The following is an 18,647-nucleotide window of genomic DNA, read 5'->3' as shown; positions in this document are numbered from 1 at the left end:
CATTATACCAGGAAGGGGCCCATGGTGTGTGACAATACTACAGGATGGGGGACATTATTACATTATGGGGGGTCAACACGTATGTCTTGACCAACATGTAGGTGGGACCCAGGTCCATATTTTGTTCTGAGGCCCATCAGACTATAGTGAAACCACTGAGTACATTATATATTTTGGTGGAAGACTCATTTGTGAAAAAATTTGCAGCCTTTGTTTCTTTGCACTGCTTTAGTCACTCTATAAGAAACGTGTGCCTCTATAGTGTTTTATTACCATTTTCAAGATCTCTACTTGTTGTCAGTGAATCATAGTACCCAGAGGCTGAAAAGTCATGGATAACAGTGGCATAGCTACACAGGGTTTGCTGTTGAACCTGGTCCATTGGGTGTGGGTTGGGAGGAAGTTCCTTATTGGAGATTTTGCATTGGTTCTCATGAACTTTAAAATGATTTTCTCATCATCTATCATTGATAAAATTACAAAAACACGCAACTTACCTCTTATTAAAAATCATCTCCATTCTCCAGAATGGAAGGATATTTAATTTTAATGTGTACTGCTCATTGTCTATGTCACTAGCCACCTCTGTAGTTTTCCATAGTTGGTTGTTTTCCTAGCCCAGAAGTGCAGCACTTTCAAGCTCTTTACTATAGAGCTTATGAGCGCTGCTCTGAATGTGCATTGATGGCTGGATCCAGCAAGCTCCAATGCTGCAGAGAAAAAGCTGCTTCTGCTTGTAGTATTGGAGAGAGGACATGGTTGGTTGATCCACTAGCTTGAACTGTACATTTTTAGAAGTGCACCACATCCTGGTCAACAGAAAGCATGGAGGTTGGGGAGCAAATCCTTCCTGAAAATAGAAGATGAGAACAGTCCTTTAAGTTATGCCACTGATAATAGCCTGAAGCGCTATCCAGGGTTACAATATACTCCATACATTTAACCTGCACCGATATATTTAGGGGCTGGCTGGAAAATTTTAGGGTGACGGTTAAGCGCAAAGCGTAAATGGTGCAACCCGAGTCTCAAGTGGAGCGTTTGTTTTTGGTGCAGCTACTAACATGTTGTTTCATAAAATTCACAGCTTCTTTCTCCTCTATTATTAATCACACATGGTTTACTTATTGGTAATTGCTGCACAGTTTATCCATTAACAATAAGCAAGAAATTTGCACTTAAACTTTAATTATATAGTAAAAAACGCTTTGATTTATTCTCCCCCACTCCTTCCAATCGCAATCACTTACCCACTTGCAGCAATAATCCCCTACATAGTATAATAATAATTAATAATAACGATTACCCCCTTTATAGTATCATACCCCCTTGCAGCAATAATCCCCTATATAGTATAATAATAATGATTACCCCCTTTATAGTATCATACCCCCTTGCAGCAATAATCCCCTATATAGTATAATAATAATGATTACCCCCTTTATAGTATCATACCCCCTTGCAGCAATAATCCCCTATATAGTATAATAATAATAATGGTTACCCCCTTTATGGTATCATACCACCCTTGCAGTGATCACCCATACTATAATAATTAATTATAACTAGAGATGAGCGTTGTTCGACTCGAACTGTTCGCCAATCTCAAATTCGAGCTGTTTTGGGCGGTGTTCGAGCCGTTCGGCGAACACGAACGATTTGAGAAAAATTCGGCTGTTCGAGGTTATGTTCGATAACTGTTCGTGCACCAAAATGATAACTGGATTTTTTCTCAGTAATGATGAAAATTAATGTTAATACGCAGTTTGAGTGTACAGCGGGGCGGGGGGAGGGGCAGGGGATGGATCTCTGCAGGAACAATGAAGATCTCCATTTTTTTTTCTCTTTCCCGCATTTGCAGTGGGGAGGTGCAATCTGTCAGCCTATCAGCAGCGCACACACGGAGCGAAGTGCTGTTTTTCACACAAGCAAGGGCATGTGTCATTGGCAGTGTATGTCACATGTCCTTGCCCTATAAGACCAAGCCATTTTCCCCGTCGCCACCATTTTCTCACTGCTGCAGCTGCGTGTTAGACGGCACCGCTGTTGCTGTGTGCGCTATACCTTGTTAATTTCAAGCCAATTTTCGCACAAATCTACAGATAGCTTGGGAGTAGGGAATAGTTGTGATTGCAGTCCTTTTAAGGACTAGGTTACAGCATTTCCTACGACTTTTATCAGGCAGGTCTGTGCTCTTAAATAGATAGATTGTGGGAGTAAAGACTAATTGTAATTGGAGTCCTTTTCAGGACTAAGTTACATCAGTTCCTATCAGTTTTTGCCAGGCAGGTCTGTGCCAGTGCTGTGCAAGTTTTTTTCACAGCATTTGGCTGAATCTAGCAAAGCTAATCTTTTTTGGCCTATTGCAGAGTGTGTTAGTCAGTGGAGTAGCCTATCTGTGTTGCAAGATATACCACCTGTGTATAGAATACCAATTTTTTTACTGCACCTAGTGAAGTAAAATTTTTGGGCATAGCATCATTCTATTAGTCCATCTATACTGACCTCCATCAGGTTGCAAACTGAATATATTTTTTTCTGCATCTACCTCTGAAAAAATATTGGGCTTCTAGCAGTGTGTGGGACTTGTTCTATTAGTCCATCTATACTGACCTCCATCAGGTTGCAAATTGAATATAATTTTAGTCTGCATCTAGCTCTGAAAAAATATTTGGCCTTCTAGCAGTGTGTGGGACTTGTTCTATTAGTCCATCTATACTGACCTCCATCAAGTTGCAAACTGAATATATTTTTTTCTGCATCTACCTCTGAAAAAATATTGGGCTTCTAGCTGTGTGTGGGACTTGTTCTATTAGTCCATCTATACTGACCTCCATCAGGTTGCAAACTGAATACAATTTTTTTCTGCATCTACCTCTGAAAAAATATTTGGGCTTCTAGCTGTGTGTGGGACTTGTTCTATTACTCCATCTATACTGACCTCCATCAGGTTGCAAATTGAATATCATTTTTTTCTGCATCTAGCTCTGAAAAAATATTTGGCCTTCTAGCAGTGTGTGGGACTTTCTCTATTAGTCCATCTATACTGACCTCCATCAGGTTGCAAACTGAATATATTTTTTTCTGCATCTACCTCTGAAAAAATATTTGGGCTTCTAGCTGTGTGTGGGACTTGTTCTATTACTCCATCTATACTGACCTCCATCAGGTTGCAAATTGAATATAATTTTTTTCTGCATCTAGCTCTGAAAAAATATTGGGCTTCTAGCTGTGTGTGGGACTTGTTGTATTAGTCCATCTATACTGACCTCCATCAGGTTGCAAACTGAATATAATTTTTTTCTGCATCTAGCTCTGAAAAAATATTTGGCCTTCTAGCAGTGTGTGGGACTTTCTCTATTAGTCCATCTATACTGACCTCCATCAGGTTGCAAATTAAAAATAATTTTTATCTGCATCTAGCTCTGAAAAAATATTTGGGCTTCTAGCTGTGTGTGGGACTTGTTCTATTACTCCATCTATACTGACCTCCATCAGGTTGCAAATTGAATATAATTTTTTTCTGCATCTAGATCTGAAAAAATATTGCGCTTCTAGCTGTGTGTGGGACTTGTTGTATTAGTCCATCTATACTGACCTCCATCAGGTTGCAAACTGAATATATTTTTTTCTGCATCTACCTCTGAAAAAATATTGGGCTTCTAGCTGTGTGTGGGACTTGTTCTATTAATCCATCTATATAGACCTCCATCAGGTTGCAAACTGAATATAATTTTTTTCTGCATCTAGCTCTGAAAAAATATTTGGCCTTCTAGCAGTGTGTGGGACTTTCTCTATTAGTCCATCTATACTGACCTCCATCAGGTTGCAAATTAAAAATAATTTTTATCTGCATCTAGCTCTGAAAGAATATTTGGGCTTCTAGCTGTGTGTGGGACTTGTTGTATTAGTCCATCTATACTGACCTCCATCAGGTTGCAAACTGAATATAATTTTTATCTGCATCTACCTCTGAAAAAATATTGGGCTTCTAGCTGTGTGTGGGACTTGTTATATTAATCCATCTATACTGACCTCCATCAGGTTGCAAACTGAATATAATTTTTTTCTGCATCTAGCTCTGAAAAAATATTTGGCCTTCTAGCAGTGTGTGGGACTTTCTCTATTAGTCCATCTATACTGACCTCCATCAGGTTGCAAATTAAAAATAATTTTTATCTGCATCTACCTCTGAAAAATATTTGGGCTTCTAGCAGTGTGTGGGACTTGTTCTATTACTCCATCTATACTGACCTCCATCAGGTTGCAAATTGAATATAATTTTTTTCTGCATCTACCTCTGAAAAATATTGGGCTTCTAGCTGTGTGTGGGACTTGTTGTATTAGTCCATCTATACTGACCTCCATCAGGTTGCAAACTGAATATATTTTTTTCTGCATCTACCTCTGAAAAAATATTGGGCTTCTAGCTGTGTGTGGGACTTGTTCTATTAATCCATCTATACAGACCTCCATCAGGTTGCAAACTGAATATAATTTTTTTCTGCATCTAGCTCTGAAAAAATATTTGGCCTTCTAGCAGTGTGTGGGACTTTCTCTATTAGTCCATCTATACTGACCTCCATCAGGTTGCAAACTGAATATATTTTTTTCTGCATCTACCTCTGAAAAAATATTGGGCTTCTAGCTGTGTGTGGGACTTGTTCTATTAATCCATCTATACTGACCTCCATCAGGTTGCAAACTGAATATAATTTTTTTCTGCATCTAGCTCTGAAAAAATATTTGGCCTTCTAGCAGTGTGTGGGACTTTCTCTATTAGTCCATCTATACTGACCTCCATCAGGTTGCAAATTAAAAATAATTTTTATCTGCATCTAGCTCTGAAAAAATATTTGGGCTTCTAGCTGTGTGTGGGACTTGTTGTATTAGTCCATCTATACTGACCTCCATCAGGTTGCAAACTGAATATAATTTTTTTCTGCATCTATCTCTGAAAAAATATTGGGCTTCTAGCTGTGTGTGGGACTTGTTGTATTAGTCCATCTATACTGACCTCCATCAGGTTGCAAACTGAATATATTTTTATCTGCATCTACCTCTGAAAAAATATTGGGCTTCTAGCTGTGTGTGGGACTTGTTCTATTAATCCATCTATACTGACCTCCATCAGGTTGCAAACTGAATATAATTTTTTTCTGCATCTAGCTCTGAAAAATATTTGGGCTTCTAGCAGTGTGTGGGACTTGTTCTATTACTCCATCTATACTGACCTCCATCAGGTTGCAAATTGAATATAATTTTTTTCTGCATCTACCTCTGAAAAATATTGGGCTTCTAGCTGTGTGTGGGACTTGTTGTATTAGTCCATCTATACTGACCTCCATCAGGTTGCAAATTGAATATAATTTTTTTCTGCAGCTAACCCAGCCAATAGTTTTGGCCTAATACCACAGTTTGGCCACTCAGCTCTGCTCGGTTCCCATCCATTGTTTTTTTGTGCAAACAACTCCAGAGTTGTGAATTAGTTAACCACCAAAATGAGTGGAAAAAGGCCTGCTGCTGGTGGAAAGGGGAATAGGCGTGTTGGGAAGGGGAAAAAAGGTTGTGTCCGTGGGGTAGGTGTTAAAGCAACAGTAACATCTGCAGAAGAAAGACCATCTTCCAGCCAAACTAAAATGTCTACTTCTTTTAGCGGACAATGTGATAAGATCCCTTTCTTACGGCCACGCCAATCGCTACAAATTCCAGATGAGGCACAAAAACAGCAGGTGCTTCAACGGATATCAAGTGCTCCTTTAAGTGGGCTCTCCTCCACATCAACTTCAACATCACAAATACTCCAGTCCTCAAAGGTGTCACCCAAATCGCACTTGCTTCCTCACAGCTCCCAAATCTCCAGCTGCCCGTCTGAGTATGAGGTAGAACAGATGGTTGAGTCTGCAGAGCTGTTTACTCATACTATAGCCTGGGAATCAGAGGTCGACTCCAGCGCTTCTGTGAATCCAGACGAGGAAATGATCTGCACTGATGCCCAGAATCTTTATGAGTCGGATCCAGGACCAGACGCAGAAGGTTCTGACCATAATGTAGACCCTCATTCCCAAACTGTAACTCCTGTTGGTGGAGACAATGAGGAAGACGATGATGAGACTCAAATACCTGATTGGAGCGACAACTTTAGTTTTTTGTCAGGGCAGGAACAGGTTGGCTCTGAGGACGACGGGTGTGATAACGCACAGGGTGATGATGATGAGGTTGGAGATCCCACTTACTGTCAACCCACAGTCAGCCAAGAGATGAGGTCAGCAGAGGAGGTGGAGGAAGATGCTAGTGACGACGAGGTCAGGTTGCGCCTTCCTGGACAGAGACGTAGTACTGGAAGCACGTCAACAACTGCATCCTCAAACACAACTCTGCCTCTCACCACAAGTCGTGGTGGCTCTTCAGGTCGAATGGGTGCTAAGCCTTGCATAGCCTGGGCATTTTTTCAGATCGATAAAGATGACCCAACTCGTGTTATCTGTAACATTTGTCAGCAAAAGCTAAGTAGAGGCCAAAAAATACATAGTTTGAGTACTTCATGCATGAACCGGCACATGGACATGAAGCATAAGTTGCAGTGGGAAGCTCAGTGTGCTACAATGCGGCCTAGCCGGCCGGGCCAACCACCGTCTGCCATATCTTGTGCATCTGCGGCCTCTTCATCCTCTGTGACTGGGGGGATAGCAGTCACACCTGTTTTGGGGCGCAGACCTGCCACCTCTTTACCCGCAACAGCCAGCGTGATTGGCAGGTCATCATTTTCTTTGGAGGTGGTAACACCAGCTGGTGTTGAGCGCTGTCCGACATCGATAGCACCACCTTTGGATCAAGGCAACCTAACATGTCCGCCTGCATCTTCCTCACAGACCGGCAGTTTGCCGGGGACACCCTTATCAACCCCGTCTAAGCACAATAGCCAGCCCTCGGTCCCTCAGATGTGGACAAGTAAAAGACCATTTCCTCCTAGCCATGAGAAAGCTAAGAGGTTGAATTTCACCATCTGCAAGCTCTTGGCTACAGAAATGCTGCCTTTCCGCCTGGTGGACACAGAGGATTTTCGAGACCTTATGTCCGTCGCAGTGCCCCAGTACCAGATGCCCAGTCGGCACTACTTCTCAAAGAAAGGTGTGCCTGCGCTCCACCAGCATGTCGCACACAACATCACCGCTTCTTTGAGAAACTCTGTGTGTGACAGGGTGCATTTCACCACAGACACTTGGACGAGTAGGCATGGACAGGGGCGTTACATGTCGCTGACTGGGCACTGGGTAACTATGGTGACAGCAGGACAAGGGGCTGCTGTCCAAGTCTTGCCGTCCCCACGAGTTGTGCGTCAATCCTCTTTATGTCAAAGTTCCTCCACTGCTTCTGCCTCCTCAACCTCCTCTCGGTCTTCCACCTGCACCCAAAGCCTGTCTGGTCATGCCACAAGCTTTCTAACTGCGCAGAAGGGATCCTGCACACCTCCTTACTATGCTGGCAGTAGGGCTCAACGTCATCAGGCGGTTTTTACTTTGAAATGTCTGGGAAATGTGAGTCACACAGCTGAGGAGTTGTGGTCAGCTCTGGAGAACCAATTTCATGAATGGTTGTCTCCACTGGACCTGAAACCAGGGAAGGCCGTGTGCGACAATGCTGCAAACCTGGGTGCGGCCCTTCGCCGGGGCAATGTCACACACGTGCCTTGTATGGCTCACGTGTTGAACCTGGTTGTCCAGCAATTTTTAGCCCACTATCCCAGACTAGATGGCCTTCTGCAGAGGGCACGGTTGCTGTGTGCTCACTTCCGCCGTTCGCATCCCGCAGCTCAACGACTTACATCTCTACAGAAGTCGTTGGGCCTGCCACTTCACCGGCTAAAATGCGATGTGCCTACCCGGTGGAATTCAACTCTGCACATGTTGCAGTGACTGTGGCAGCACCGACAAGCCCTGGTGCAATACGTTCTGACGTATAGCCTGGGCCAACAAGATCCAGACGTGGGGCAAATCACGCTGGAGGAGTGGTCTCAGATCAGGGACCTATGCACCCTTCTGCACAGTTTTGAAATGGCGACGAAGATGTTTAGTGCTGACGATGCCATTATCAGCATGACTATTCCGGTGATTTACATGCTGGAGCACATGTTAAACAGAATTCGGAGTCAGGTGGTGGCACAAGAGGAGGTGGAGGAAGTAGAGGAGGAAGAGTTGTATGCGGAAGGGCTAACATCTGCAAGGTCCAGACGGTCGGCAGCACCAAGGCGGCAGGCATGTGAGGGTGGGGGAGATGGTTTTACCAGGGCGCATGGTAGCAGCCAAACTAGTGAGGAAGGTGCAGGAGCCCAGGAAGAAGTGGAGGACGAACTGATGGAAGACTCATCAGATGAGGGAGACCTTGATCACATTTCTGTTGTGCGAGGTTGGGGGGAGAGGACAGAGGAAGGAAGCATGATTGTTACCTCGCCACCAACACAACAGGGACTTGGTGCTCCTGGATGCGCAACACACATGAGTGCCTTCTTGCTGCACTACCTGCAACATGACCCTTGAATTGGGAGAATTAGAAATAATCCTGACTACTGGGTTGCCACACTGTTAGATCCCCGGTACAAAAGTAAATTTGCAGAAATTATTCCTGCCATAGAAAGGGATGCACGCATGCAGGAGTATCAGCAGAGACTGTTGCAGAATCTTACATGTGCTTTTCCACAAAACACCAGTGGTGCACGTAGTGAATCTCACAGTTCCAACTTGCCAACCGTGGGACCGTCAAGTGTTCAGCACTCAAACCGTAACAGAACCACAGTATCTGCTGGTAACATCAATTTTGCGCAATCATTTCACCACTTTTTTAGCCCATCCTTTGCAAAGCCACACGAGACAAGAAGTCTGACACATAGTCAACGCCTAGAGACGATGGTACAGGAGTATCTCCAAGTAAACATTGAAGCCATGACTGTGTCACTGGACCCTTGCTCTTTTTGGGCTTCCAATCTGGATAAATGGCCGGAGCTAGCCACTTACGCCTTGGAGATCTTGTCATGCCCCGCAGCCAGCGTTCTGTCTGAACGTGTGTTCAGCGCTGCTGGTGGTGTGCTGACAGATAAGCGCACGCGGCTCTCCACTGATAATGTAGACAGACTCACGTTCATAAAGATGAACAAATCATGGATCCGAAATGACTTTTCTACCCCTGTGTCATCCTGGGGAGAGTAAAAGATGGATGATTGGTTAAAATCACCCTACCAACCGTTTTAAGCTTTCAAATTACTAATCATGTTTATCTGTATCTTGGCTGGAAAATAATTTGGGCTTTGTAGCAGTGTGTAGCACTGATTCTATTAGGCCATCTATAATAAGCTCCACCAGATTTAAAATTACTAATCATGTTTATCTGTATCTTGGCTGGAAAATAATTTGGGCTTTGTAGCAGTGTGCAGCACTGATCCTATTAGGCCATCTATACTAAGCTCCACCAGATTTAAAATTAATAATAATTTTTAGCTGCATCTAGCCCGGAAAATAATTTTGGGGCTCCGAGATGCGCAAGACACATAAGTGCCTTCTTGCTGCACTACCTGCAGCATGACCCTCATATTGTCAGAATTCGAAGTAATCATGACTACTGGGTTGCCACACTCTTAGATCCGCCAAACTTTTCGATCAACCTTTTCATTTTAATAAAGACCAAAAAAATGGTCATTTTTGAAATTATAAGCATTAGCAGGTTATTAGAAACTGAAATCAAACAGTTTTCAACTCAAAACTTTATTCTAGGTGATGTTACATTTTCACATAGGACCCCTTGTTCGAAAGGAGCTTCTGAACTCTCTCGTCCATTGAATTTGTCAGGTTTTGGATGGTTTCTGCTTCAATTGTTTTGCATGAGGACAGAATACCCTCCCAGAGCTGTTGCTTAGATGTGAACTGCCTCCCGCCATCATAGACACTCCTTTTGATGATGCTCCAGAGGTTCTGAATGGGGTAGAGGTCAGGGGAGCATGGGGGTCACACCATAAGTTTGTCCCCTTTTATGCCCATATCAGCCAGAGATGCAGATGTTTTATGTGCAGCATGAGATGGTGCATTATCATGCAAAAAAATGATCTTGCTGTGAAATACACGGTTCTTCTTCTTGAACCATGGCAGGAAGTGCTGTTTGAGAAAATCCACATACATTATGGAGTTCATCTTTAGCGCCTTCAGGGATCCTAAAGGGGCCGACAATCTCTCTCCCCATGATTCCAGCCCAAAACATTACTCCACCTCCTCCTTGTTGGCGCTGTAGCCGTGTTTGCGTGGGGTGTCCATCAACCAGCCATCCTCCACTCCATCCATCTGGACCATCGAGCGCTGCATGGCACTCATCCGTGAACAAAACAGTTTTGAAATCAGTCTTCATGTAATGTTTGGCCCACCGGAGCTGTTTCTGCTTGTGTGAAGTGGATAGAGGAGGTCGACAGGATGGCGTATGCACAGCTGCAAACCTCTGAAGGACCCTGCATCTTGTTGTTCGGGGGACGTTGGAGGCACCAGCAGCTTCAAAAACTTGTCTGCTGCTATGACAAGGCTTTTTTGCCGCTGCTTTTTTAACCTGACGTAATTGCTTGTAGGAAAGAGTCCTCAATTTGCCCTTATCAGCACGCACACGTGTGTACTGTGAATCAGCTACATACTTCTTGATTGCCAAGACACTTCATCCTGATCATCGCACAATGTTGATTGTAGTCATGCCTTGACCTAAACACTCCACAATTTGTTGCTTCTCAGCAGCCGACACATCCTATTTCTTTCCCATTTTGGCAGAAAATGTAGGCTGCTTAATAATGTGAGACAGCCTTCTTAAGTAGTCTTGCCTTTCATTGGACACACCTGCCAAACTAATTAGCACAGGTGTCTGCAATTGCTTACAGTGATATAAAGAGCCCTGACACACATCACCATCAATGAGTTTAACTGACAAACAAACAAATTCTTCCCTTATCACTCCTAAACACTTTTTGTATAATAATTTGGAACGCAGTGTACATGTGCTTTTCCACAAAACACCAGTGGTTCACGTAGTGAATCTTACAGTTCTAACTTGCCAACCGTGGTCTGTATGCAGTTGTTCAATAAAGGGCCCAAAATTAAGATAACATAGATGGGAGAGGTCTCTATGAATAGGAATTCCTAAGTATTTGATACCCTGTGAGGGCCAGGCAAAGGGAAAGTTGGACTGGATGGAATCCTATATGGATTTGGGGAGGGAGACATCGAGGGCCTCAGACTTCGCTGCATTGATTTTAAAATTTTACCATGTAACAAAGTGATCTATTTCAGCCATAACAGCAGGGATGGATATATGTGATTGAGTGATATATACTAGGACATCATCAGCAAATAGAGAGCACTTGTACTCGGTGCCTCCCACCTCAATCCACCTAATATTGGGGTTATGGCGAATTGATGAGAGCAGGTGCTCCGTCACTAGGATGTATAAGAGAGGGGACAGAGAACATCCCTGCCTTGTCCCATTGGTGATTGTGAAAGGTGATGAAAATGTTCTGACGCGCCCCCTGGGCCTTGGGACACCCGGAGCCGGACCCTTTTTGGTGGATGCTGGTGGTTGTAGTCTCCGTGGCGGCGACCCAGTTCCGTGGCTCAGGGCGGTCAAACCAGTGGCGGAACTATTTATGTGGTTTTGATGTTTAAATGTCCGACTACGCCACCCGTGGATTGCGGTCAGAGTGAACCGCCGCTCCAGGGCGGACCGCTGAGGCTGGTATTGTGGGTGCAGCAGAGCGTAGCATAACTCCCCACGGGAGGAGTATAGCCTCAGGGCAGTGTATGCGGAGGATGGGGGTGATGGTGCAGGGCAGCAGCAGTAACGACACGGAGTCAGTGATGCAGTCCAGGGCCTTTACTCACAGTTCTTATTATCCAGACCACGTCTGCAGGTAACGGCTGCCTACGTCGTACTGTGCTCACCATCTGAGGGGCTCAGACAACTCCCAGATAACTTTGGAGCGCTTCACAGGACCCCCTTTGTGTGTCCTTTGTCTGGCCTTTCTTACCAACCCTTCTGTCCGGCTGCCTCGGGCCTCCTCTTGGTAAACTTGGCGCCAGTTTCCCTGACCCTATGTGGTGCCTTCCTAGCAGGTGTAGCGAGGGGCTGCGCCACATAAAATGTCACAGCCTCCGGTTTCTAGCTGAGGGTCGTTTCCTGCCTCCACTAGTTTCGGGGACCGGTCTCCCCCTTTGGCCTGACCCCTCCACGCAGGTGGATTCGGGCGTGCGGTGGCGACTCGCCCGTCCGCACCCCTGGGATCCCTTCATTCCTCGTTCCTGGAGCCTTCTCCGCTCCTCTTCCTTCCTTCTCCCTCTTCCAGGCCTGGGCCTCTGTTACTAGGCCCGCCTCCGGAGCAGAGCTCATGCAGAGCTCCTGCTCCCTGCCACTTCTGCTCAGACTTCTCTGCACTGAACTAAGATGGTGCCCACATTTTATACTCCCTTCTCAATGCACCCAGGAACTGCTTCCTCCCTGCTCCTGCACTGCAGGGTTCCCCTTCCTCAGTGTTCCCTCCCCCCACTCCAGCCAGGGACAGGGACTGTCGTGCCCATCTCAGGGGCATATTGGTCGCCCTGCCCCACGGCAATGTGGTGTAATGCATGCAGGTGTCGGGTCCTGATCCACACTACATCCTTACCTGAGAGTGAGATATCACACCTCTGGGTGAGGTGCAATACCTCTGTAGCAACCGAGCCCTCAGGGTAATACAGTTCCATTTATCTTCAGCCTAGGTGACGTATTGCGATACAGGGCCGTGATTTTGGCTATAAAAGGGTCCCCTAGACCCCTACCCCAAGCTTTTTAAGAGAATCATATATGGCGTGCCAGGAGACTCTATGGAATGCTTTCTCAGCATCCAACGAGAGTATCTAATTACAAATTTTTAACTGCATCTAGCCCAGGAAATATTTTTTGCCTAGTAGCAGTGTCTGCTAGTCAGCGGATTATCCCGGCTGTTAAGCAAGCTACACCACCTGTAGTTTTGACACTTAATTTTTTCAAAGGAAATGCTTCGGGACCACGGGATACTCAGTGAAGAGCATCAGGAGGCACCCCAAGGCATAGGGGCTGGGACTGGCAGTAGGATGCCTTGCGGTGGACAGCCGAGCTCGATCCTTATAAAAGCTTTTTAACTGCAGCAGCTTTAGTGGACGCTACTGGAGCTGGAATTACGCGGCTGCTGGCATGAGACTTGCCCTCCAATAGATCCTTGTAAAAGGATTTAAAGTGTATTCATTCAAATTAGAGAGACAATTTAAATTAAAAAGCTTAGAGCTGCCTCCACCACAGGGGGGCTCGCTCGACCCACCAGCGGACAGGCACCAGTATTGGGAGAGGGGGGCTGGCCGTCAGGTTTCACCGCGGCTCTGGCACAAACCCGGCGACACGGAGGTGGCACGGGCAGGAGCGGACTGAACGTGTCGGCTTCTCACTTTTTGGATTTTAGAAGGGCATGACATGCCTATATCTGTGTCTCCCCCTCCTTTTACTCCTCCACCTCTTTTCTTTTCGCATGACTATATGTACTTGTCACTTTTCGATGTGTTAGTTGTGTCTTCTGAGCAGTTTGTCAGCTTTTGGACACCTTTGAAGGTGTTTTCTATGTGTTTCTATGTGTTTTTGTTTGCCTGCCATTGGTTTTAACGGTGTTCGAAGGTGTTTGACGAACCGAACCGAACTCGAACACTACGGGGGTGGCTCAACACTAATTATAACATCCCACCACTGCTACAATCAGCCCACAACCCAGTCCCTAGATTATTATTACACATCTCCTGTTCTATACAATTATTCCCTCCCCACCGCAGATTATAACATCCCTATACTGTGCACACTTGTTGAACAAAACATATACATTTCACCCAAATTAATCACCATTCCCCCCATCCCAAGTGACTCAGAGTGCTGTTGAGCCGCTTTGCCACATTTAATACATAGTCATGGCCGAAAGTGTTGAAATTGTTCCAGAAAATGCAGTAACATAGTAACATAGTTTTTAAGGTTGAAGGAAGATTAAGCCATCTCCTTCAACCCATAGCCTAACAAGTTGATCCAGAGGAAGGCAAAAAACCCCATGTGGCAAACACCAAGCTCCACATTGGGGAAAAAAATTCCTTCCCGACTCCATACGACAATCAGACTAGTTCCCTGGATCAACGCCCTATCAAGGAATCTAGTATTTATAACCTGTAATATTATATTTTTCAAGAAAGGCATCCATGCCCTTCTTAAATTTTAACAGTGAATCACATTACAACATCATGCGGCAGAGAGCTCCATAGTCTCACTTACAGTAAAGAATCCGCGTCTGTGATTATGATTAAACCTTCTTTCCTCCAGATGTAGAAGATGCCCCCTTGTCCCCGTCTCTGGCCTCAGAGTAAAAAGATCAGTAGAAAGGTCTTTGTACTGTCCCCTCATATACTTGTACATAGTAATAAGATCACCCCTAAGCCTTCTTTTTTCCACACTAAATAACCCCAAGTGTAATAACCTGTCTTGGTATTGCAGACCCCCCAGTCCTCTAATAACCTTGGTTGCTCTTCTCTGCACCCGCTCTAGTTCAGCTATGTCTTTCTTATACACCGGAGACCAGAACTGTACACAGTATTCTAAGTGTGGTCGCACTAATGACTTGTATAGAGGTAAAATTATGTTCTCCTCATCAGCATCTATGCCTCTTTTAATGCATCCCATTATTTTATTTGCCTTTGCAGCAGCTGCCTGACACTGGCCACTAAACGTGAACTTGTCGTCCACCAATACACCCAGGTCTTTTTCTCCCAAGTATTTCTCCCAAGAAATTATTGCAATTCCGCATCTTTTGTTATACACCTGTTCATTTCCTTTGTGTGTATTGGAACAACATGAAAAAAACAAAACAGCAAATTGGACATAATTTCACACAAAACCCCAAATATGGACCGGACAAAATTGTTGGCACCCTCAACTTAATATTTGCTTGCACCCTTTGGAATAAATAACTGCAATCAATCGCTTCCTATAACCATCATTGAGCTTCTTACTCCTCTCAGCTGGAATTTTGGACTCTTCTTTTGCAAACTGCTCCAGGTGTCTCATATTAATAGGTGCCTTCTCCCAACAGCACTTTTAAGAACTCTCCATATTGTTTTTTAAAAAAAAATAAAAATAAAATAAATAAATAAATATATATATATATATATTATTTAATTTTATTGCAACATTTTAAACTGAGAAATAAGGGACAAATGCGTGATGAACTACTCCTCCTCTTCCAGTTCCCTTTCCTTCATCTCTTCCGGAGAAAGGGTGATATAAGAAAGGCTAAGTTCATTTTCATTATACACCTGAAGAAGGCTGTAATAATCAGTTGAAATGTCTTGTGTATACAGTTTGTTTTTTAATTGTTTTATATTGATGCAAATAAATATCCACTGAAGTAACCTGAAGTTTTTCACCTTGATTCTAATGGCAAATACAGCGCCACTCCCTGTTTTTTTTACCTTGATCTTCATTTTGTGGGAAATCCGTGGATTTGGCTTTTCCCACCCCACCAGGTCGGCGGCAGTCTCTTGCAAAAAAAAAAAAAACATAGCAAAGTAGGCGTTGAGCCTCAGATTGCACAACCGCATCAAGTGAGCAAGTTTCCTTCACAACTCACCTTTTCATTTAATCCAATTTTACTACGCTTGCTTAGGTAGCGCCATACTTTTTCTCCTCTAGGATCATTTTAACATTTGTCATACTTGAAACAAAGTTGTTTACTCACAATTTTGTCTGGCCCATTTTTGGGGATTTTGTGTGAAATTATGTCCAATTTGCCTTTTTTCTCAGTTTTTTTGTGTTGTTCTAATACACACAAGGGAACTAAACATGTGCAATTGCAATAATTTTCTGGGAGAAATACTTCATTTTCTGGAAGAATTTCAAGGGTGCCAACACTTTCGGCCATGACTGTAACCAGTTGAACACTGCCACAAAACGAGATGCAACCAACCAGTGTCCAACTGACAGCAGAGCTCAACAACCTGAGAACTGCTGTAACAGTAATCTATCTAACTAGGTGTTTCAGTCAACCATGCACAATTGTGTCTCAAGGCCCACAGGTGCTCCTCTTTCATGGGTAGCATAAAGAGGCATGTTGCTGCATGGGTGCATTTTATAGATTATCATGCAGCCTCAGATGATTACTCCTCTCAGCTCCTTCTATATATAATTCCATTCTGCAGTTCATCCTTTCTCTCAGCCCCTCTATATACACTCCTATTCTCCAGTACATTGCTCCTCAGCTCCTCTATATACAGTATCATCCTGCAGTAAATCATTCATTAGCCCTGAATAGACAGCCCGATCATGGAGTACATCACTCCTCTCAGCCCCCTGTTTACACAGCCCTATACTGCAGTACATAAGTCTTCTCAGCCTTCTCTATATATAGCCATATCCTGCAGTATATCTATCCTCTCAGCCCCTGTATATACAGCACCCTCCTACAGTAAATTGCTCTTCTGTCCATCTATATACAGCCCCATTCTGCAGTACATCACTCCTTTCAACCTCTCTATATAAAGCCTCATCCTACAGTACATCACTCATAACAGCCCCTGGGTACACAGCCCCATCCTGCAATACATTAAGCCACTCACTCCCTGTATACACAACCCCATCCTGTAGTACATCAAAAGCACATCACTACTCTCAGCCCCCCTGTACACAGCCACATCCTGCAGTACATCACTACTCAGCCCCCCCAGATACAGTGGCATCATGCAGTACATCATTCCTCTCAACTTCTCTATATACTGCTCCATCCTGCTCTACATAACTCATCTCAGCCTCTTCTATATGCAATTACACCCTGCATTACATTGCTCCTCAGCCTCATAATCAGTACATCATTCATCTCAACCCTCCTATACACGGTCCCCTCCTGCAGTACATCACTTTTCTCAGTTCCACTATACAAGGTCCCATCCTGCAGTACATCACTCCTCTCAGCCCCTCTAGATACACCCGCAATACCACTCCTTTCAATCTCCTCTCTATAAAGTGCTATTCTGCAGTACCTCACTCCTGTCAGCCCTTCTATATGTAGCTCCATCCTACAGTACATAACTCCTCTCAGCCCCCTCTGGACACAGCCTCATCATGCAGTCCCCTCCTGCAGTACATCCCTCCTCTCAGCCCCCTCTGGATACAGCCTCATCATGCAGCTCCCTCCAGCAGTACATCACTCCTCTCAGCCCCCTCTCGATACAGCCTCATCATGCAGCCCCCTCCTGCAGTACATCACTCCTCTCAGTCCCCTCTGGATGCAGCCTCATCATGCAGCCCCCTCCTGCAATACATCCCTCCTCTCAGCCCCCTCTGGACACAGCCTCATCATGCAGCCCCCTCCTGCAGTACATCCCTCCTCTCAGCCCCCTCTGGATACAGCCTCATCATGCAGCTCCCTCCAGCAGTACATCACTCCTCTCAGCCCCCTCTCGATACAGCCTCATCATGCAGCCCCCTCCTGCAGTACATCACTCCTCTCAGTCCCCTCTGGATGCAGCCTCATCATGCAGCCCCCTCCTGAAATACATCCCTCCTCTCAGCCCCCTCTGGATACAGCCTCATCATGCAGTCCCCTCCTGCACCACATCACTCCTCTCAGTCATGCAGATATGAAGAGGCGCGTCTTCAACAGATGGCGGATGACAATAGGTGTGCCTTCAACAGATGTGCACAGTGTTTTGTTGCATATGTATTACAGATTCTGATGCGTCCCCAGATTTTTAAAGGTACAGCACAGCTAAAGCACCTGGTGGCTAGTACCTGTTTAAGGCCAAGTGCCCATGTAGCCTTGGATCTTGCTTTAAATCATCTGAGGCTGCATCACAATCTGTAAAAATGAGCAGCGCTTATTAAAGATTGTGATGCGGCTGCAGGTGATTTAAAGGTACATGCCGCTAAAACACAAAGGGGGAATGACAAAATTTTTATGCCATGAAAACAACTCTGGTTGCTGATGTTAAAGATTAAAAAGTAGCTTTAGTATTAGGTGTTTGGATCACAAAAGCCAAGGAAATAGTAACCCTTTATTATCACTGTGTCACATCTGATAGACGACTACTATTCTTCATGTACTTTGAGTACAGAAAAACAAGCAATGAATGTGACATATGTCAAAACCGCTCTTGCATCCCTTCACGCTTACTTTAACCCATAACAGAAAACCGGCGCCACATCAACGGGGACCAGAGCCAATTAAAACTCAACAACACAATTTCACTTATTTTGCCGAATCCCAGATCTAATTGAGTGACATAATCAACATCGCTGCCATTGGCAAGCAAGGCATAAATTATGACTGAGTTTGGGGTAATTATTGAATGCAACAATGTATTAAAACAACAAATGCGGCTTTTCTTCATATCCCAGTGATAATTGAGTGACATAATCAGTAATGTTCTGAGACGCAGGATGAATTAGTGGGTGCTCGGTAATTAGGAACTATGTCACCACATTAAATCTAGTGCTTAGCAAACTGCAGAGAAATGTACAGCGTTCCGAGTTTATGATATATAAGCTCCTTATAGCATGTAGATTGTATAATTAATACAAGTCGTGCTGATACATCATCTATC

The sequence above is a fragment of the Phyllobates terribilis genome, unplaced genomic scaffold, assembly GCF_046119375.1.
Source record: "Phyllobates terribilis strain yellow unplaced genomic scaffold, ASM4611937v1 Scaffold_14__1_contigs__length_39327217, whole genome shotgun sequence".
NCBI classification, from domain to species: domain Eukaryota; kingdom Metazoa; phylum Chordata; class Amphibia; order Anura; family Dendrobatidae; genus Phyllobates; species Phyllobates terribilis.
The sequence above is the reverse complement of the archived record's forward strand: the minus strand, read 5'-3'. Positions refer to the sequence as shown.